A 17,703-nucleotide genomic window follows, 5' to 3' on the forward strand; every position below is an offset into this window, starting at 1 on the left:
TTTATTTGGTATCCAGGCATACAGTTTCTATCATAAAATACTGTCTCCTGCTTAGGAATAGCTCAAGTTTATATATAAGATTTTCTGGCATTTCAATGTTCATAATAGAACCATCTCAAAGCCACTGAGGGATTCCAAATCACTATAAAATCTTCCCCCTCCTTCTCTTCTACATGACTTTCATGTGCTGGTAACTGAATTATTTCTCATTTATGACACCACTGCACTTCAGTGTCAACAATTTTAAAACTGATATACCACAACCACCTGGACAACTGAAACTTGGGTAGGTTTCAGACTTACCCTTGGATTGTAAGACTGAACATGCCTTCATCCTTTCCTTTTTCAGAGAAGAAAGCTGTCTTAAAAGGGAAAATATGAGATAAGGAAATTGAGTGTTTGTACAGTACCTAACATGATGGCATCTTAATAACTGCTTAGAACTTCTGTGTAGTCTTTTTGAATAAGTCTAGTGAATAAAACAAACTTATAATAATAGTTTAACAACTTCAAATCTGTAAATAACTTTATATTCTTAGAATCAATAGCCTGGAAAGGACTTTGAGGGTCATCTGGTCCAAATTCCTGCATGAGTGCAGGAATGCTACTTCTGAGTTATACCTGTGCAATGCCATCCAGCCTCCTCTTGAAAACCTTCAATAAAGAAGATTCCACAGCTTTGCTAGGCTGTCTGTTCCATGGCTTTACTAGTATACAATAAGGAAAAAAAGTCCTGTTTTCTAATCTAAATATACTTTATCACAATTTAGCTCCAAGTTTTCTTTGGAAAAGCAAGGGGTCTAAATAAATTTAGGCACCCAGGTACATTGGCTTATCAAATAGTTTGTTAGCAGCACCAAGTGATAGACTGCAAGCTCCTATTGATTTTTAGTGGAAGTTGTGTACCCAGCTTTTCTATTCATCCTTAGAGTCCCCATCCTTTGTCACCTACCCAAATCCACTACCATTATTTCAATAGTAGGATATCCAGTGGGATTAGTTCCTTCAAAATAGTGAGTGGTTCTGTGGCTACTTTAGTATTACATAACAAACTGCTGTATATCCTTATCCATCCTTATTATTCACAATGCCCTTAAAGTTAAGTGCAATTTCAATTGCCATTTTCTGTTACAAGGATTTCATTTTTCTAAGGTTGCTGTTTGGAAAATATCCATCCCAGTGAGACGCACTTCTGCACACTGCACAGAACATCTAAATGGTATAGAGGAGAATATACTTGAACCACTAATCATAAAAAGGTAAAATAGTGACGGTTGTATTTCATTTTAAGCTTTCACTCAGAATCTGGATCAAAATTCCATTAACATTAATGGAAATCACCCACTGCTTTCAAGTGCTTGGATCAGGTCCTCGGTGCATCCTTAGGTGAGTGACAGCCAATAAAGTATCTGTACAACAAAAGGATTGTGTGAACTTTACCTGCATTATAAAATTAAAGGCTGATGAGGGGAAATCTGTCATAAAAACAAGACTGCAGTGGAGAGCAGTAGAGAGGGAATTGACACTTGGCCACACTATAAGAAGGGATTCCAGTTTCCTAACACTCTTCAGAGACAGGATAAAGAAAGCAGCCAAACATTTCTTTCTGAGATTTCACAGGTCATTAAGAAGTAATAGTACCTTCAACTGGCACAAGCAGTAGGAGGTAGAAAAGCTGGATCTCTGAAATTTCAATAATTATTCACTGGCTGTGGGTTGCCTAAGGAAATAGGTGGAAGAACTGGTGGGGTAGCTGACCTCTCAGAGTATGGCATTTGCCATAACTCGACTATAAGAAGAATTCTCATGGGAGCTGTGAAAGTTAATGTGTGGCGATTGAAATAAATCTCTGCAGGGTATAAAAAACTGAACACTTTGTTCACTTGCATTTTCCAGTCTGCACTATTGTTATATCCCACTGCTGTAAAATTTATTTCAGGTGAAATGTTTTATACAGAAAATTACAAATGATTTCTTTGAAAACCTTTGCCTTATTGTTTCCTTGAATGTTAATAGGAACTCCAAGAGGAAGCAAACAACGTGATGTGTGCTTATTATAGTTAGTTACTGTACAACGATCACTGTCCGAGGTGTTACACAAGAACAGAGGACAGTCCTTAAAAACTTCTATATTTTTCATCCAACCTTTGTGCCCAATTCCATGTGGCCATGCACTTTCAGTAGCTATTTACACTAATGTAAAATTGATACAAAATGCAGCTTTATGATTTGGACCCTATATGTTGATGTGAACTCTTAATATGGAAATACAAATGAAAGAACATGACCCACATGATTTTCTGAGGTTGTAGACTTCCTACCAACCTTTATCTTTCTATTTTTACATTCCACCTATGGGGCACATGCGCTCTCTTGCTCTCTCTCTCTCGTGTATGTGTGTGTGTGTGTAAAACCAATATTACTGTCACAAAAATAATTGATTTGTAGAGTCATAAGCACCACATAAGTACCACTCCTGCAGTGACAAAAGCAGTAGTCAGTTGCTTATTTATGTAAAATGTGACTTGTGCCTAAGGGTTTGTCCTTACTGCAGAATTAACTCGAGTTTAACTTGAGTGTTGCTCTTAACTCATATTCTTTTCCAGCACAAAACTCTAATTCTCACGTGTGGTCAGTAGCATACTAGGTAGGAGTGGACAAGTGGGGCAAGTGGGGCTCTGGGTGACTACTTACAGGAGCATCAAACTTTACTATAGGAACTTTACCAAGAATTGCCCTGTGCTGCTTGGCTGTAGGAACTAGGCCAGTATGGATGATCCTATGTCCAGTAGGGTATCGGGGGGCAGGGCGGGGTGGAGGGATGTAATGAACCCCTTGGAAGGCTTTGCCATGGGATGCACAGCCCTGCACTTAGAAGAGTGAATAGGAGCCGAGGAGCAGCCCTGGGGTGTTCACACTGGTACCTGTCCCTGGCAACAGCATCCAAACCCTGTGCTGCTACATGTTCAGCAGTAGCAGCAGCCACCTAAGTTAGGGGAGCTCTGCAAGTAAGACCCATCTCATTCCCTCTTCTTCCCTTTTGCCACTCCTGGTCAGCATAATTCCCTCAGCTCTGTCTTAGGCATTGAAAGAGCTCCCTCTGTTTTGTACTTTTAATGTAAAAAGTACTGTGTGTCAAGATTGTTTTAGTTAGAATGGCTCATCAGCTGATTTCTTTGTGGAGATCATATGTTGATTTTTATTGTGGATGTTTTCACTCAAGCTAGGCTAACTTGAGAGAAGTTCACCTCCTGTAGAAAACTCAGGTTAACTCAGGACTGAAGACAATACCTGAGTCTTTGGAAGATCAGGGCTTTAGTGAAGTGAGGCTTGTGAATAATAATCGTGGAATGTGAAAAAGATCAGAATTATATATCAATTATACTTAGGGTTAAGAAGGAAACAGAAAGATAGAATCTGAAAAAGAGAGCTTTTAACACAGAGAATGGTACTCAAATTCAGAACCACTCCAAGAGAGTTAGAACCATATGCACCATGCAAGTTAATGTAGGAAAAGGAAAGTAATGAGGCTATAGGGACAAAAGCAACACAAATGAATGTACCCCCTATATACTTACACTACAAAATCCTGAACTAGAAAAGAATAGAAGAATATAAGGATAGTGGCAGATAAAGCTCTGAAATGAAGTGAATCTGCACATTATGGACCACCGTTTCAAAAGAGCTGCATCATTAAATTAGGATTTTGAGTCTGCAATCACAGTGGTGTTTCAACCTACTGAGAATTTTCAAAGGATGTGAGCCTGGGGTGAAAATAGCTTGTGAATACAAAATGTTCTTTCTGAGAGGAGAACAGTAGTGGCATGGCTGAATAAATACATCTACATATACTTTTCAAAAGGACACATGGGAATGCAAGTGGTCACTCTGCGTAAATCTATTGTGCTAGTACTTTTGCCTGAGGTATCCTATGCACAGTGATGAACCAGCGCTCAAGCTGAATTGCACTGCTCATTAAATCTGCCTTTTAACAAAGTGCAATTGAAGGTGAAAACACACTTGTTCACATTTTGCTGAAAGGTTTGAATGTTGCAGTCAGTCAAAGGTCAAAGAGAAATCTGGTCCAAAAAAGCTGGCAAACTGTTAGATAAACTTTTCCATTTTTAGAACAAGAATGTTTCCTTCAATTTTCATTTTTCAAATATTTTAAAGGAATATTTTTAATGCAGTTTCCAATAAAAAATTGCAGTTTTATAGGTTCACAGGGAAGTAGGGCTGGATGTCACGAGGTCATCTAGTCCAGCCTCCTGATCAAAGAAGGTTCATTCCTGACTAATCCATCCCAGTTAGGTGTCTTTCTAACCTAATCTTAACAATTTTCAGGGATGGAGATTTCACAACCATTCAGAGTAGCTTGTTGCAATGCTTGACCACCCTTGTAGTAAGAAAATTCATTCTAATCTCTATGCTAAAGTTCCTCTTCCATAGCTTGAGGCCCTAACCACAGCTAATAATTGATTTCCATTCTTTTTATAAACAAGCTTCATGAATTTGAAGACTGTTATCAAATCCCTCCTTAGGTTTTTCTTCTCCAGACTGAAAAATACAAGTTCTTTCAGCCTTTCCTTATAACTCACTTTTCCCTAAACTTTACTATTTTTATCAATCACTGCTGTATCCTTTCCAATTGGTCTATACATTTGTTGAAGTTTGAGACCCAAAACTAGACACAGTACTCCAGGTGAGGTCTTACCAGTGCTGAATAGAGTGGAAGAATCACTTCCTTTGATTTTTGTGAGGTGTTGTTTGTTAATTATTTATTTATTGCAACAGGAACACATTGTTGACTGATATTGTTTATGGTCCACGGTAACTTCCAGGTCCTTTTCTAAAGTTGGCTACTGCAACCTAGCCAGTCATTCCCCAGTCTGTATATGTTCATGCAGTTATTCCATTCCAAGTGCAGGACTCTGCACTTATTCTTGTTGAATTTTATCAAGGTATATCACATCCACTTGTCTCCCCGTCCACAGAAACTGCTTACCTATCATAGAGGTAAACCAAGTTGACCATGCACGATCTGCTCTTGGTGAATCCATATTGGCTATTCCCCTTAAACTTTTACTCCTCTGGGTGTTTCAAAATAGATTCCTTGATAACCTGCTCCAGGTCAGACTGACTGATCTGTAATTTACTACATTGTCCTGATTCTCTTTCTAAAAGATGGGTTCCTTTTATTTGCCCTTGTCAAGTCTTCTGGGTCTCACAACTTCTGCAAGCTAAGATGATAACAAAGGGCTCAGAAGTTACTTCAGCCAGTTTTTTCAGTGCTCTTGAATGTTCCACCTGTAAGTAACAAAAGGCATTAAATACTTCAGCTTTCTCTGCATCATCCATAACTAGATTGCCTTCTTCATTCAGTAAGGGCTCTATACTTCTATTCATAGTCCTGTTAGTTTTGACATAGTTGTAGAATCCCTTTATGCTACCTTTTCTGTTCCTTGCAGGTTGCATCTAAAATTGTGTCTTGGCCTTCTTGATTGTCTTCCTTCCTGCCTATATGATACTCTTATTATCTTCCCAAGTAATATGACCACATTTCCACTTTTTGTTAGATTTTTTAAAAGTTGCAACTGTTGAAGAGACTACTATCTAGCCAGGTTAGTCATCTACTGCACTTCCTGTCTTTCATCACATTGGCATAATTTACTCCTGTACCCATGATACATCCTTCTTTAAGAACAGCCAGATCTCCTGGATTCTGTTTCCCCTCAGACTTGCCTTCCAGTAGATCCTTGCCACCATGTCCCTGAAATGTTTTATAATCTGTTTTCCAAAGTCTAGTGTTCTTATTCTGCTGCTCATCTGCCTTCCATTTTTCCCTTAGGATCTTGAACTTGATCATTTCACGGTCCCTGTCATCCAAGTCACCTTCTATCTTCACATTCCCAACCACTTCCTCCCTGTTTGTTACTGAGATGTTTCTATGCATGCCTAGAAGCAGAACTTTTGGTACCTGAGGAATTTTAACACTGCAAACTTTGGCACCTGCAGTCTTCCAAGTCCAGAGTTATGTATAAGCTGAGTTTGTAGGATCAAAATGTTGTGGTTATATATCTAAGAATTCATTTTATGAACTTAGCTCTCTGGCCTTTGTGGTATTCAACTGCAGAATAAATTTGTCCTTTTGAAAATGCAGCTTTATATATTCAATTCAGAAATGAAATCAGGCCTTCTTTTTAGGTTTCTACAATACTTTAAGAGTTTTGGCTTCTACCCTAATTTGTGTAGCTAATGGGTGACCCTCATAGAGAAAAATCCTGACTCTGTTGATTTTTTTAGGAATGTTGTTAATTAAAAAAAACCCCAAACAACTGGATGTTGCACACACCATCATCTGTATTGCCTCGATTTTAGTTTTTACTGACTTTGTAAGGCAGTCCTCAGGAGGCTTGTTCCAGTTGATTTCCTGTCTGCAGTTTATGCTGCTTTTGTGGTAATTATTAATGACAATATTGTTAATCAACAATATACCTATACTGGGAATTCTCTTAGCTCTTTTTTTGTGTGTTGTATGAATTTTACCTACTGTACACATTGTGCATAACCTTCTGAATGATAATGAGCAGGAAGAACATGCCCCATTTGTTCTTAGGATGGGACATGTTAGAAACTATAGAGAGAGAATGTATTCTCATTGGAAACAATATCAAGCTAGTTTTCAGTGAGAATACGCACAATCTAGAAATGGTATAGTAAGTTGGTTTGAAATATTATTTGTGGGCAGTATTGCAATTTTTATCCACAATGGACACATCTACACAAGACTTTATTTGGGGAATAAACTAAGTAGCTCCACAGTATATGCCTCATATCTACACATACATCCCTATTAGGCTGAAGTAAACTAATTAACTGCACGACAGGATAGGACTTGTACATATAAGTATTATTCTGCTGCAGAATTTTTTTATTCTGCAGCATCACATCAGATGCTGACATGGCTGGCTGGAGTACAAGAGTGCTTCAGTGTAGGGCCTGCCTGCTGGCTAGCCTCAAACTCGAGCATCCTCATGTCCCAGCCAGCACCTCCACAGCACACTGAGCTGTCTTGGAGCAGTCCCAGGCTGGCAGGCTGACCCCCTGGTCTTCTGCCAGTCAGGGCTGCTCTAACCCAGTTCAACATACTGTGGTCTGGGATGCACATGTAAATGTGGTGCCTGGAAGCAATAAACTATGGCATGATAGGCACCAGAGTTTAGTGCTTTGCTTTAATAGCACATGTAGATGAGCACATTTCTTACTTTTTGTGTTTAAAAAGCTTCAGTGAACAGTGTTAGGTGATTGAGAAAACAATAGTCAAGGGATGACAATTTAAAGGTTAAATGTCCTACTGTAACTCTGCCTGGTTTTTTATCTGCATTAATCACTAAGGCATGTGATCCATTCCCTCTTCACCATCTATCTTGCACATCTAATGAGGCAGATGTCATGTAGAGAAAAAATAATATATGATCTTGTAAGTAAAGCTGATATGATGAAACAAATGCAAAAGGAGGACAAATTAAAACTGCTCTTGCAGCTTAACTCCAGCATGTCCTAACTTTCCAATGAATGACTTTACAAACTTTTGTATTCTTTTAATGTATGTTGCCTTTTGTAATACTGTATTGACCTTTTAAGAAAATAGAGAAAATTTGTATTGTATTATATTAACATATTTGATCATTTTTTTTCGTTATCCATGTGTGTTGCTTTACTCAATAAGCAGCAAAAAGAATTATTGCAATGGTAATTTGATGTCCTAACTTTTGAATTACTAATTGTGTCATCATTAGGAACCTGGTGTTATAGCTTTGGGCCTGACTAGAGTTAAACACAGAGGTGTTAACATATCTTTGTAGTAATTATCCCCCCAGTATAAGTTTTACTGCTTCCAAAGCATGGAGACAATCATCAAGCTAAAGAAAGTTGCTGTAGTAAGTGCCTTTATGGGAGGGGGTCAATTATTTAAGCTGGAGAGCCACTTAAGTTTTGGTGAGCTGTTGAGAGATACATACACAAAATCTTTCAGAAGATATCATTTTAACAAATTATAATTAAAAAAATTATAATTAGAAAACAAATCGTATACTAAAAGTCAAACATCTACTATAACACATTTTAATTTTATTTTAAAAAATATTTTTGTCCTGATTTATGTTTTTTGAAGCAGTGTATGTAGAGGTGATGGCATAATAGCTCAAACTAAAACCAAATATTAATATACTGGGGGGGGTGCAGTTGGGGGTGGGGGTAGTGTGGAGGGGTGTGGGTTGGATGTGTGGGTGGGTGGGTGGGTGTGTGGACATTTGGGTATAGTGGGATATCAGGAGTGTGGAGGGGAGGCTTGGGTGTGCACATGTCGGGTAGGCTGTCTATGTGCTAGATCCTGGGAGCTAACTGAGGGTAGGGAGAGGGAGGGAGCAGGATAGGAAGCATGTGCAGCAGAGCTCACCTGGGTGACACAGGTGCATGCGAAGTCCACCACCCCAGCCTGTGGCTGCCCCCATGGTACTCCACTTGGGCCCAAGTCCTACCTGCTCCTACCCAGGGCAGCCTGCACTGTGCTACCACCTGTACCTGTCCCTTGCTCCTGTCTGCACCTGCTCCACAATCATTCTGCCATGCAGGCAGAGCAGGTGAAAGGTGTTTGGGATCTGGATCTGGAGCCCAATGCACTGGGGCATGAGCCTACCTGCTGCTGCTTCTCTGCCCTACCTGCTGCCCAGGGTGCTGCAGCAAGGACAAGAGGAGTTGCTGGAGGCAGCAGCAGCAAGAGTAGCCCCAGCAGGAATCTGTGTGCACTGGCTGCAGCTTGGGCCATCCAGTGGGTTTGGATGGGAGTGGGCAAGGCTTGGTCCCATGCACAGCACCAAGGGGGCAGCTGCTGCCTGCATATAGTCAATTGGTGGGTGCCAACTTACAGGTCAGATCCAATCAGCTGGCAGGCCAGACCCATCCTGTGAGCCAGGTTTTGCCCACCCCTATCTTTCAGCTTCTTGTCATGAGACAGTAGACAAGTTTGCAAAAGCATGCATCCTTTTATACCCACTGCAGATTTTTCCTTGGATAACTCTATACCAAAATGTAGTAAGTTATTGTAACTGGGAGTATAATGTTTTATGTTAGCTCCTTGTTTACACTGATATAATTTTGTTGCATGTCCAGAACCTCTGCTGCAGAAATAACTTCTGGCTAAAATGTCAGAAGTGCTGCATGTATATGTGAGTATGTTGCCCTTTTTGTGATGGGCTTAAAAAACCTAAATACCCATGACAATGACCAATTAATTTGACATCATTCCCCATCACCAGAAAGTGAATGCTATTTTTTAATATTATTGCTTGAAATATTATTCATGCCTGAGCTTTACAAAAATATTTTAGAATATCAATTATAAGCATAATATTAAGTGCCTCTTTGTGTATATACACTACTTTTTTGGCCCTTAATATTTTTAGTTGTCCCATAATTATAATTCAAAACTCATTTCTAGGAAATGTTTCTTATCTTGTTCCATGAAGGCATTGTGAGGTCCCAAATCTCCTGCCAAAAAAAATTAATATTCAAAACTGTATATATTCAGTTTCCATGTTGGCCATTGCTTGGGCCCTTTTGTTGTCTCATTTCTTTAAAAAATTGGCATGGACTCTCTCCTGTTGTAAACCATAATGGTAATACTGAAGTCAGTGAAGCTACATGATATTATTTCAGGTGTAAATCCTACCCATATTTTCTCCAAAAACACCTTTACAGGTTGATCCTGGTTTCTCCCAGTATATTTGCTGTTCAGAAATATTCCACCATTGTTCACACAAATACATTTTTGCTAAGAGATTGTTTTCAGATTGTGTACTTTGATTATTTGTTATTTGTACAGTGTGATTGGTTAACTTAGTTATGTTGTGCTGTGTGTGAACTTTGATCCAGTCACTGAAAACCCCTAAGCAGTATTCAACAATTAATGTTAAATAAATAATAATGCACATCTGGTCAAATAACCATCTGTTATAAAATTTTGACACATTCAGGATTCACAGACATATTTACAATTCAATCAAAAGTCACAGTAATATTGTGACTTTTTTGTAACAGTTGACTGAACTCAGCAAATTATTTACTGATTACTTTCTATATTATTTGACCGACCCTATTGGCAAGATATCAGTTAAATAATTCTCCTGCTGGTTCAGAGTTCCACTGTGTAGCAACATGAACTTTAAGAGATGGAGTATGTATCAGGGAACAAATTAGCTCTACTACAGATTTGATTCTAAATGGTTACTCCATTTCTAATTTGATTTTTTTAAATAGGCAGTGCAGTTTAAGACAGATGAACTATTCAGAATGTCTCATTATTTTGAGCATGATATTATCTACACCTCTCTCAGACATTTCTTAACACTTGATGTGAGAAAAACTATGAATCAAAATGGCATTTTTCCACTTTAAAGCAGCTAAGAGTATTTGGGACACAAAATATTAAACCAAAAGTCTGAAATATTTTACCAAAGCATTTCTTCTGAATTGGGAAAATTATAACAAATAAATGAATCTAGGCAAATAAAGGCCTGGAAATTAATTTTCCATACAACATGGATTAGTTCCTATTAAAGCAGTGTCAGTGAAGCCACCTCGGGTTACTTTTTAATTGGAATTTTTGTGTCAGCTCTTGTGCATAGGATGCATGTGGTAGATTAAACAATCTGCTGTTGGAGAATATTCCTTAAAATATATTTCATTTAGCTTTAGCTCCATTGCTGTTCTTTACTGAAGAAATTTGCTGGAGAGTGAGATTGTAGACAACCTTATAACTAGAGGAAACAATAATAATCAAAGAAGGATGAATTGTGTGTTTATTTAAATTTGGATCCTGGAGTTAGGATAAACATACAGGCAACAAAGGGGGCTACACCCCAAATTCAGATTTAGACAACAAATTCCATGTTACCGCTAAAGGATATATTTCTGGAGGGACTGAGGTTTGGCTAGAAAATTTCAGTCATATTTGCTGATGAGACCTGTTGTGTATGGGCCATTAGTACTAGTACTGAGCATAAGTGAGAAGTCTATAAATTAGGGCAGCTTGGAAGAGCAGTGTGGGGCCAACTTAGGAAAAAAATCCTAAATAATGGTTTTGTCCTCTAATCCTATTCAGTGTGTTTGTGGAGTTATCACTTTGTGGTGGTGGGGAACGATGTCAAATCCATTGTCCTAGCCTCTACAACATGAATTATTCAGCTAGCTGGCTTTTGAGGATGTGCCTTTTGTTGGCTTAAATATGTAAGCATCATATTTGAAATGCCTGAACTCTTTCAAACTGCTGCTTCAAATATAGACAAGGTTAGTCTTTTAAAAGTGGTTACACTGAATGCTGTACAACTGAGTGTGAGCAAGTTACATGAGATGAATCTTTAAAATTCAGCATCAATGAAACGCACCCAGCTGCAGGTAGAGAGTGTCAGTTCAGTGATAGAGTGTATTCTCCTCAGCAGTGTATGTAAATGAGCTCAGGTAGAAAAGAAAATTGTATGGGGTATTTTGTTAACATGTAGAGCAGCAGACAGAACATTATCTGTCTTTTTTTTTAAAGGATTTCCTCAACAGGATAAAATGAAAGGCCTTATATAAATGTAATAAATTGTCACATTATGATAATACACATGGAAAGAGTATTTTCACAGATCCAAACAATGAAGTAGTTCCTGTGGTCAATTTAAAAAAAAAGGTATCTTACTTTAAGTATGCTTTTTAAATATGTATACAATATATGAAGATATGTATATGTAATCTTCAGCTTTTGAAGTGGATAATTTATATATCTAATCCTCACAGATTTCTCTATTTCAACAAGAAGTGGGCAGAGAATTTTATTTTTATATGTGAAAGGAGTAGTCCTTATGATTTAAAGAGAGTAATATGTTGTAGGTATTTTTTTTTATAGCGCCAAGAAGTCACTCTATAAAGAACGTTACCCTTTTTCATGGGTAATATAAAAAACCCTCTTTGGTTATTCATAGTTTAAGTGTTTAAACTGAATCATGCTGAGAAAACAGGAGCCATTGATATTATTTATATTAAATCTGGCTACTCATGCTGCCTTATAATTAGCTTTTACTGGGCTAGAGATAGTTTACTATAATTGAGTTGGAAGTAGGAGTTCACATGGTGCTTTATGATCTCCAAATGGTTTTATTGAAACTCAAGTGTGGCAAATGATGTCATCACTGGGATCTTGAAAAATAAATCATTATTAAAGATGCATAAAGAGTGTTCAGATTAGAAAAATGTATCCATTAGAAAATTATAAAGGTTGCTTTATCTTCATTACAGCTCCCTAATGCTTGACTAGATGGTTTTTGATGATGGAACAGTCACTTTAGTTGGTATGATGCAGCAAGTTAAGGCATGGCTAATCACCCAACTCAATTTTAAAATACTACTTTTGAATTTTCTTACAATAGGAGAAAAACATGAGAAATGTCCATTTTCATCTGTGATGATTTAATCCAAATTGTCATGTTTGAATTGAATGTGTTTCATCTAATTGTCAATTATGACTATTAGATGAAAGGTGTCCTGAGCGTTTTCATGTAATTGATATTTTCAGAGGTGTTTAACTTATTAAATACATTCTTGAGGGCTGAAAAAGAGAATGGTCATGTCCCTAGACAAGACAAGATGACGAAGATGATGGTTTTAAATGTAATGTTAAAATAGTAATCTTATCAGTTTGATTTTTTTTCTTCATTTTGTTTGTACGGAACTAGTTCTATTAGATATTTTTGCTTTTTAGGTTTAGGGAGGGAAATAAAATCTTATAATATAATGCAAACTGTGCAGTACCCAGAGAAGAGCTCCTGTAGGGTCAAGAGGAAGCTAGATGGATACATGTTATTGAAGTGGCACATCTTCTATGTATGCAGAGAGAAATGCACACACAGGGTGAATCTATATGTGCATCCCACTGCACAGTTGGTACTGCTCAATCATTTAGTACTCGCTTCAGTATGTAATAGTGGGCACTGCAAGTACAAAGTAACTATGCAGTGCCCACCATTACTGTGCAGTCCTGGTGCTGCACAGGTCATTTCCTACTGTACTGCCCAATAGCAATGAGCTACTGCTCAGTAGCTCTTTCTACCATGCAATAGCAGCAGCATCATAGTTACTGCCTGCTGATTCTACTTTTCCATAGTGATGAGCTACAGCAACGTAGCTCATCACTCCAGTGATGTAGCACCTCATGTGGATGCCTCCACAGAGAAGTCCTTTTATTCGTCAGGGTCTCAAGGAAATGATTAGACAGTAAGAATTGTCTTCTGTTCTTTCCATTTGGAAACATGACCTAAGTAATTTCGGTACAGAAATCCCCATGATATTTTCGATGGACGTTAGCTTTAGGAAAACCAAATGCATTTATGCATCTTTAGATAGCTGTAATATCTGTGAAGTTTTGGTCTTGACATCTTAAAAATAATGCTTGTGTGTGTGTGTGTATGGAATTATACATGCAAATACATGTTATAAAGGGAAAACACTAAAACACTTAATATTATAAATGGTGAAATAATACTTTAATAGTTTAAAGGATCAAAGCTACACACTTTACTACACAGAAGCAAAGCTATTTAAGTATGAAAAATAAATGAGAATAAGTAGGTTTATCAAAAAGAAAAGTACAAACAAAAAAGAAATTTAGAAGTTGGCAGAATAGATGTGAAAAGCTGAAGTGCAGACAGAAGGGTGCATTTAGTTAGATTAAAGATTAGCAAAAAGGAATTAATTCAATAAACAAACTCACTAGAAAAGAACAATTGGAAGTGGTCTCATAAAATGATATTGGTGGCAGGCAGAAGAACTAACATGTAAACTAGATGTAGTCTAATTAGTGGGTTTTTTTCTTTTTCTTTTTTCTTTTACTGTAGAGAAATTGCAATGATACAGTTTTCAAAATGTCTGTAAGCTATTGTGAACAATTTGGAAGTAGGTAGGACTAATCAGATAACAAAAACTCAGCTTCAATAAGAAAATAAAAACTCAGCTTCATCCAGGAAAAAACAAAACAAAACACTTTTTTTTGTTCCCCATCAGCACAAAGGAAAAAGCTTCTTTTTTTTCCTTCCCCAAAGAGGAACCCTAGACTAGCAAATAGCTGAGTAGTAATGGCACCCATGAAAGTTGTAGAAGACACAGAGTTCCTGCTCTGTCTATTTTGGAGCCACTTTTTTCCAGAGGTACAAAGGCAGTGCCAGCAGCAGTGTACTGACACCAGGCACCACACTGGTGGGGAAGTGGGGGTGCCAAATTAAATGGAATTAATTATGTGATAACACATAATGGGTGCTCTGCAGATGATCTGTACTGGGTGTGTCTTCACATGCTTTTATGTGCCCATAAACTTAATGTGTATTAGCCTAATGCTCATTAAGGTGATTTAAGTAGGCATCTACACATGCATACACTAAAGTGCATTAACATGGGTGAATAGACTGACTTGGGACTAAAGTTAATCCCAAGACAATGAACACTCATCATGTTAATGCACATTAGCACATCTACATGTTCGGTAATGTAATTTAATTATCTGTGGATAAATCGGATACCTGCTTTACGCAGGTATAATAGCCCTAAATCACCATTTTTAAGGTGCATTAAGGGTATGCATGTATAGATGCACACCCATAATATGCCTTTAATTGGGCTAATGTGCATTAAATGTGCATGTGTAGACATGCTCACTGGGCACCAGAATGCATGACTACAGCTGTCCTTAGATATAACTGAATGTCTTAGTGCTCTGGGTGGCAGCAGCACAGGGGGCACTATCAGTGGCTGTGCTGCCAGTAGTGTGGAGGTGGCAAGGCTGGCAATGCAGGGGCTGCTGTTTTTGTACTTCACACAAGTTGGTAACTCAGCACTGGTGCCCCAGTCAGTCTCCTCTCCCAACTTGGTTAGGCTACTAGGGGTTTTTTTTTATCTCTTCACCTGAACTTCTGTACACATCTGGGCAAATTTAATTGAAACTGCTGTTGCTGAAATCAAGTTTTTCACAGAAATAGATCTACCAAAATTATATTAAAAATCCTAACCAGCTTTAAGTTAGTGTAAATAAAACCCTTTGTAAGTATCCCAAACTATTATTTAGGGGATATAAGAGTCTTATAAGGTTAATTTGAGGTTTTAGCCCTCTATCTTGCTATAGTCTGTATTGCATAATTATAACTGAACAACAGAGCATTTCCTGTGAAATGTGAAGGTAGCTGAAATAAATGGAAGAAGAAACGTGATTGGAAAGGAGACCCTTTAGCACATACTTGCAATCACCCTTTATTTATATATGAGGACACAAGACATTCTGGGTTGAGGTTGAAAAGAGCAATGAGAATAAAGTAAAAAACCCTGAAGAATCAGTCAGACAGGGGGTAAACCTACGTTTGGCATGAGTGGGACTTCTTTACTGAGAACAGAAATACTACCTTTGCTGGCAATGATTTGAGATCAACGTTGTGACCTGAAAAATGCAAATGGTATTTTATCCGGAGTTGTTTTTGAGAAGTTGAAGGGACGTTTTCCTCATATTCAGGGTAGAAGTATTTTACTTATATAACATTTGTTTCAGCTAATGGAATCTGATATTTGTGTAGTACCTGGATAAATAACATAACAATGTTTTTGTGCATGTAGGGCTGAAATTTTCAGGTTTCATGAGCTAATATTTGGTGCATCTGGAAGGTAAAAAGTGAAGGTGATTGTAAGCAATCTTTTTCATGACTCCAGACCTGGGACTGTTAAGTGAAGGTTGTGGGAAGGGAAGACCGGTGGAGATGGCTTGCAACATTAAACATTAAAGTGACTTGCATAAGCTCAAACAGAAGGCAGAACCAGTATAACCCGAGTGTTTTCTGTTGCAGTCTCTAACATGCAAAACAAAGTTCATTTAGATTTTAGGGATATAACTAGAAGTTCATATTATGTGCTATATTCTATTGTCCTTATTCGATCAAAACTCCAGTGGACTCAAAAGGGAACTCAGAATAAGTAAGCAATACAAAACTGAGCCCTACAGGACTGTGGCTTGCTAAAGTGTAAGGCAAGAGAGAATTGAAACAAAAAATATTGCTAACAAACAGAACAATATTACTTAGAGAAATGTTGAATTGGGATTAATTAATTAGTAACAAGAGTTTGATATAATGTTTATGGCCACATTTATGTTTGATGCAACCTATAATTTGAAGTACCTCAGCTCTTTCATACATTTTTGCTTTTTTCTAAATAATGTTAGCCTATTTTTAATGGCTCATGAAAGAGAATGTTTTGCACCATCAACACATTTGTTTGTTGTTAATAAAAGATTATAACTAAAAATATAATGATGTGACAAATGAAACTAACCCTCCAGAGAAGCTAAGCAGATGGAAATGGTGTTTAGAAAATGGATGCATTGTAATACAAATAATTTGCTTTTCTCCAACAAATTATTTTTTAGACCCACCCACGATTTATTAATCATGCAGCAGCAAGAGAAAAGCGTAGATTTTAATTCTACTGTCACAAATGCCAGTATAAAACATGTCATTCCATTGTGATGGTTATGTTTCTGAATTATAATGATGTAAGTTAGGACTCTAAAAGTAGAACAGTATAGCTAAGGGCTTAGCATACAGTTTTAAGATAACTGTTCAACCATTATTAAGCTGTATCCCGTTCCAGTCTAAAATCTACTAGTGTTCAGGAAAAAACTCTCTGAATCTACGTTTTGTAGACCTGTGGGTTCAGACCAACTCTCAGGATCTCAATATTGCGCTGTTAGACAGGAGGGTGTGACACAATTACACATATGCAAACACACAAATCAATCAGGTGCATACACACACACAGTACCAGCTCAGGCACATACAAATCCAAACTAGCCTAGGCACATGCATACCTATCATCAATTCAAACAGATACACTATACACCCCAAAAGTTAGACACAGATCACTAATTCATATATCATGCACACAATTCCATATATATATAAATATATATACACATATGCACACACTCACCAGTTTACACACAAAAGTTCCTATCTTGGGTGGTACAGTGTGTATGTGTGTGCTTGGGGTACCTGGGGAAAGGTTCAGGTGAGAGAGAGAGTTGAAGTGTAGGGAGTGAAAGTTGCTAGAACTGGGATTAGAACCAGTGGACTACACAAAAGCTGGTTAAGGAACTGTGGCTTGGGTTTATTTAAGGTAGACTGGGTCTGGAAACTGAGGCAGACAGCTGAGATGTAACGGGGGGGTAGATAAGTGGTGGCAAGGAGGAGACATTCAGGGAAGAAACTGAGGCAAAAACCTGGTGGCTCAGGGGAAAAGGAAAAGGCAGTGGGGATAAGAAACATGGGGTTTGGAGGCAGAGAGGAGCTCAGGACAGGTGTTGGAGGTGGCAGTGAGCCAGAAGCAGGAGAGGGAGAAATGAGACAGAAGTTACAGGGGCGAGGAGCAGAGATTGGAGCAGGGCCAAACCATAGTAAAGAAAAATCCAACTTAGGGGTCCAAATAACAGTTTTATTACACAGACAACACACTACACAGCCCCATGAAGTTATTGGTTCACACACACACACACACATACACTCATACACACACACACATAAGCACTCACAGTGGCAGCAGGAGAAAAAGACTCGGTGGAAGGGTTAGAGTCCAGGT

This window comes from Crocodylus siamensis, chromosome 5, assembly GCF_052110815.1.
Source record: "Crocodylus siamensis isolate JL-2025a chromosome 5, ASM5211081v1, whole genome shotgun sequence".
Lineage (NCBI taxonomy): Eukaryota > Metazoa > Chordata > Crocodylia > Crocodylidae > Crocodylus > Crocodylus siamensis.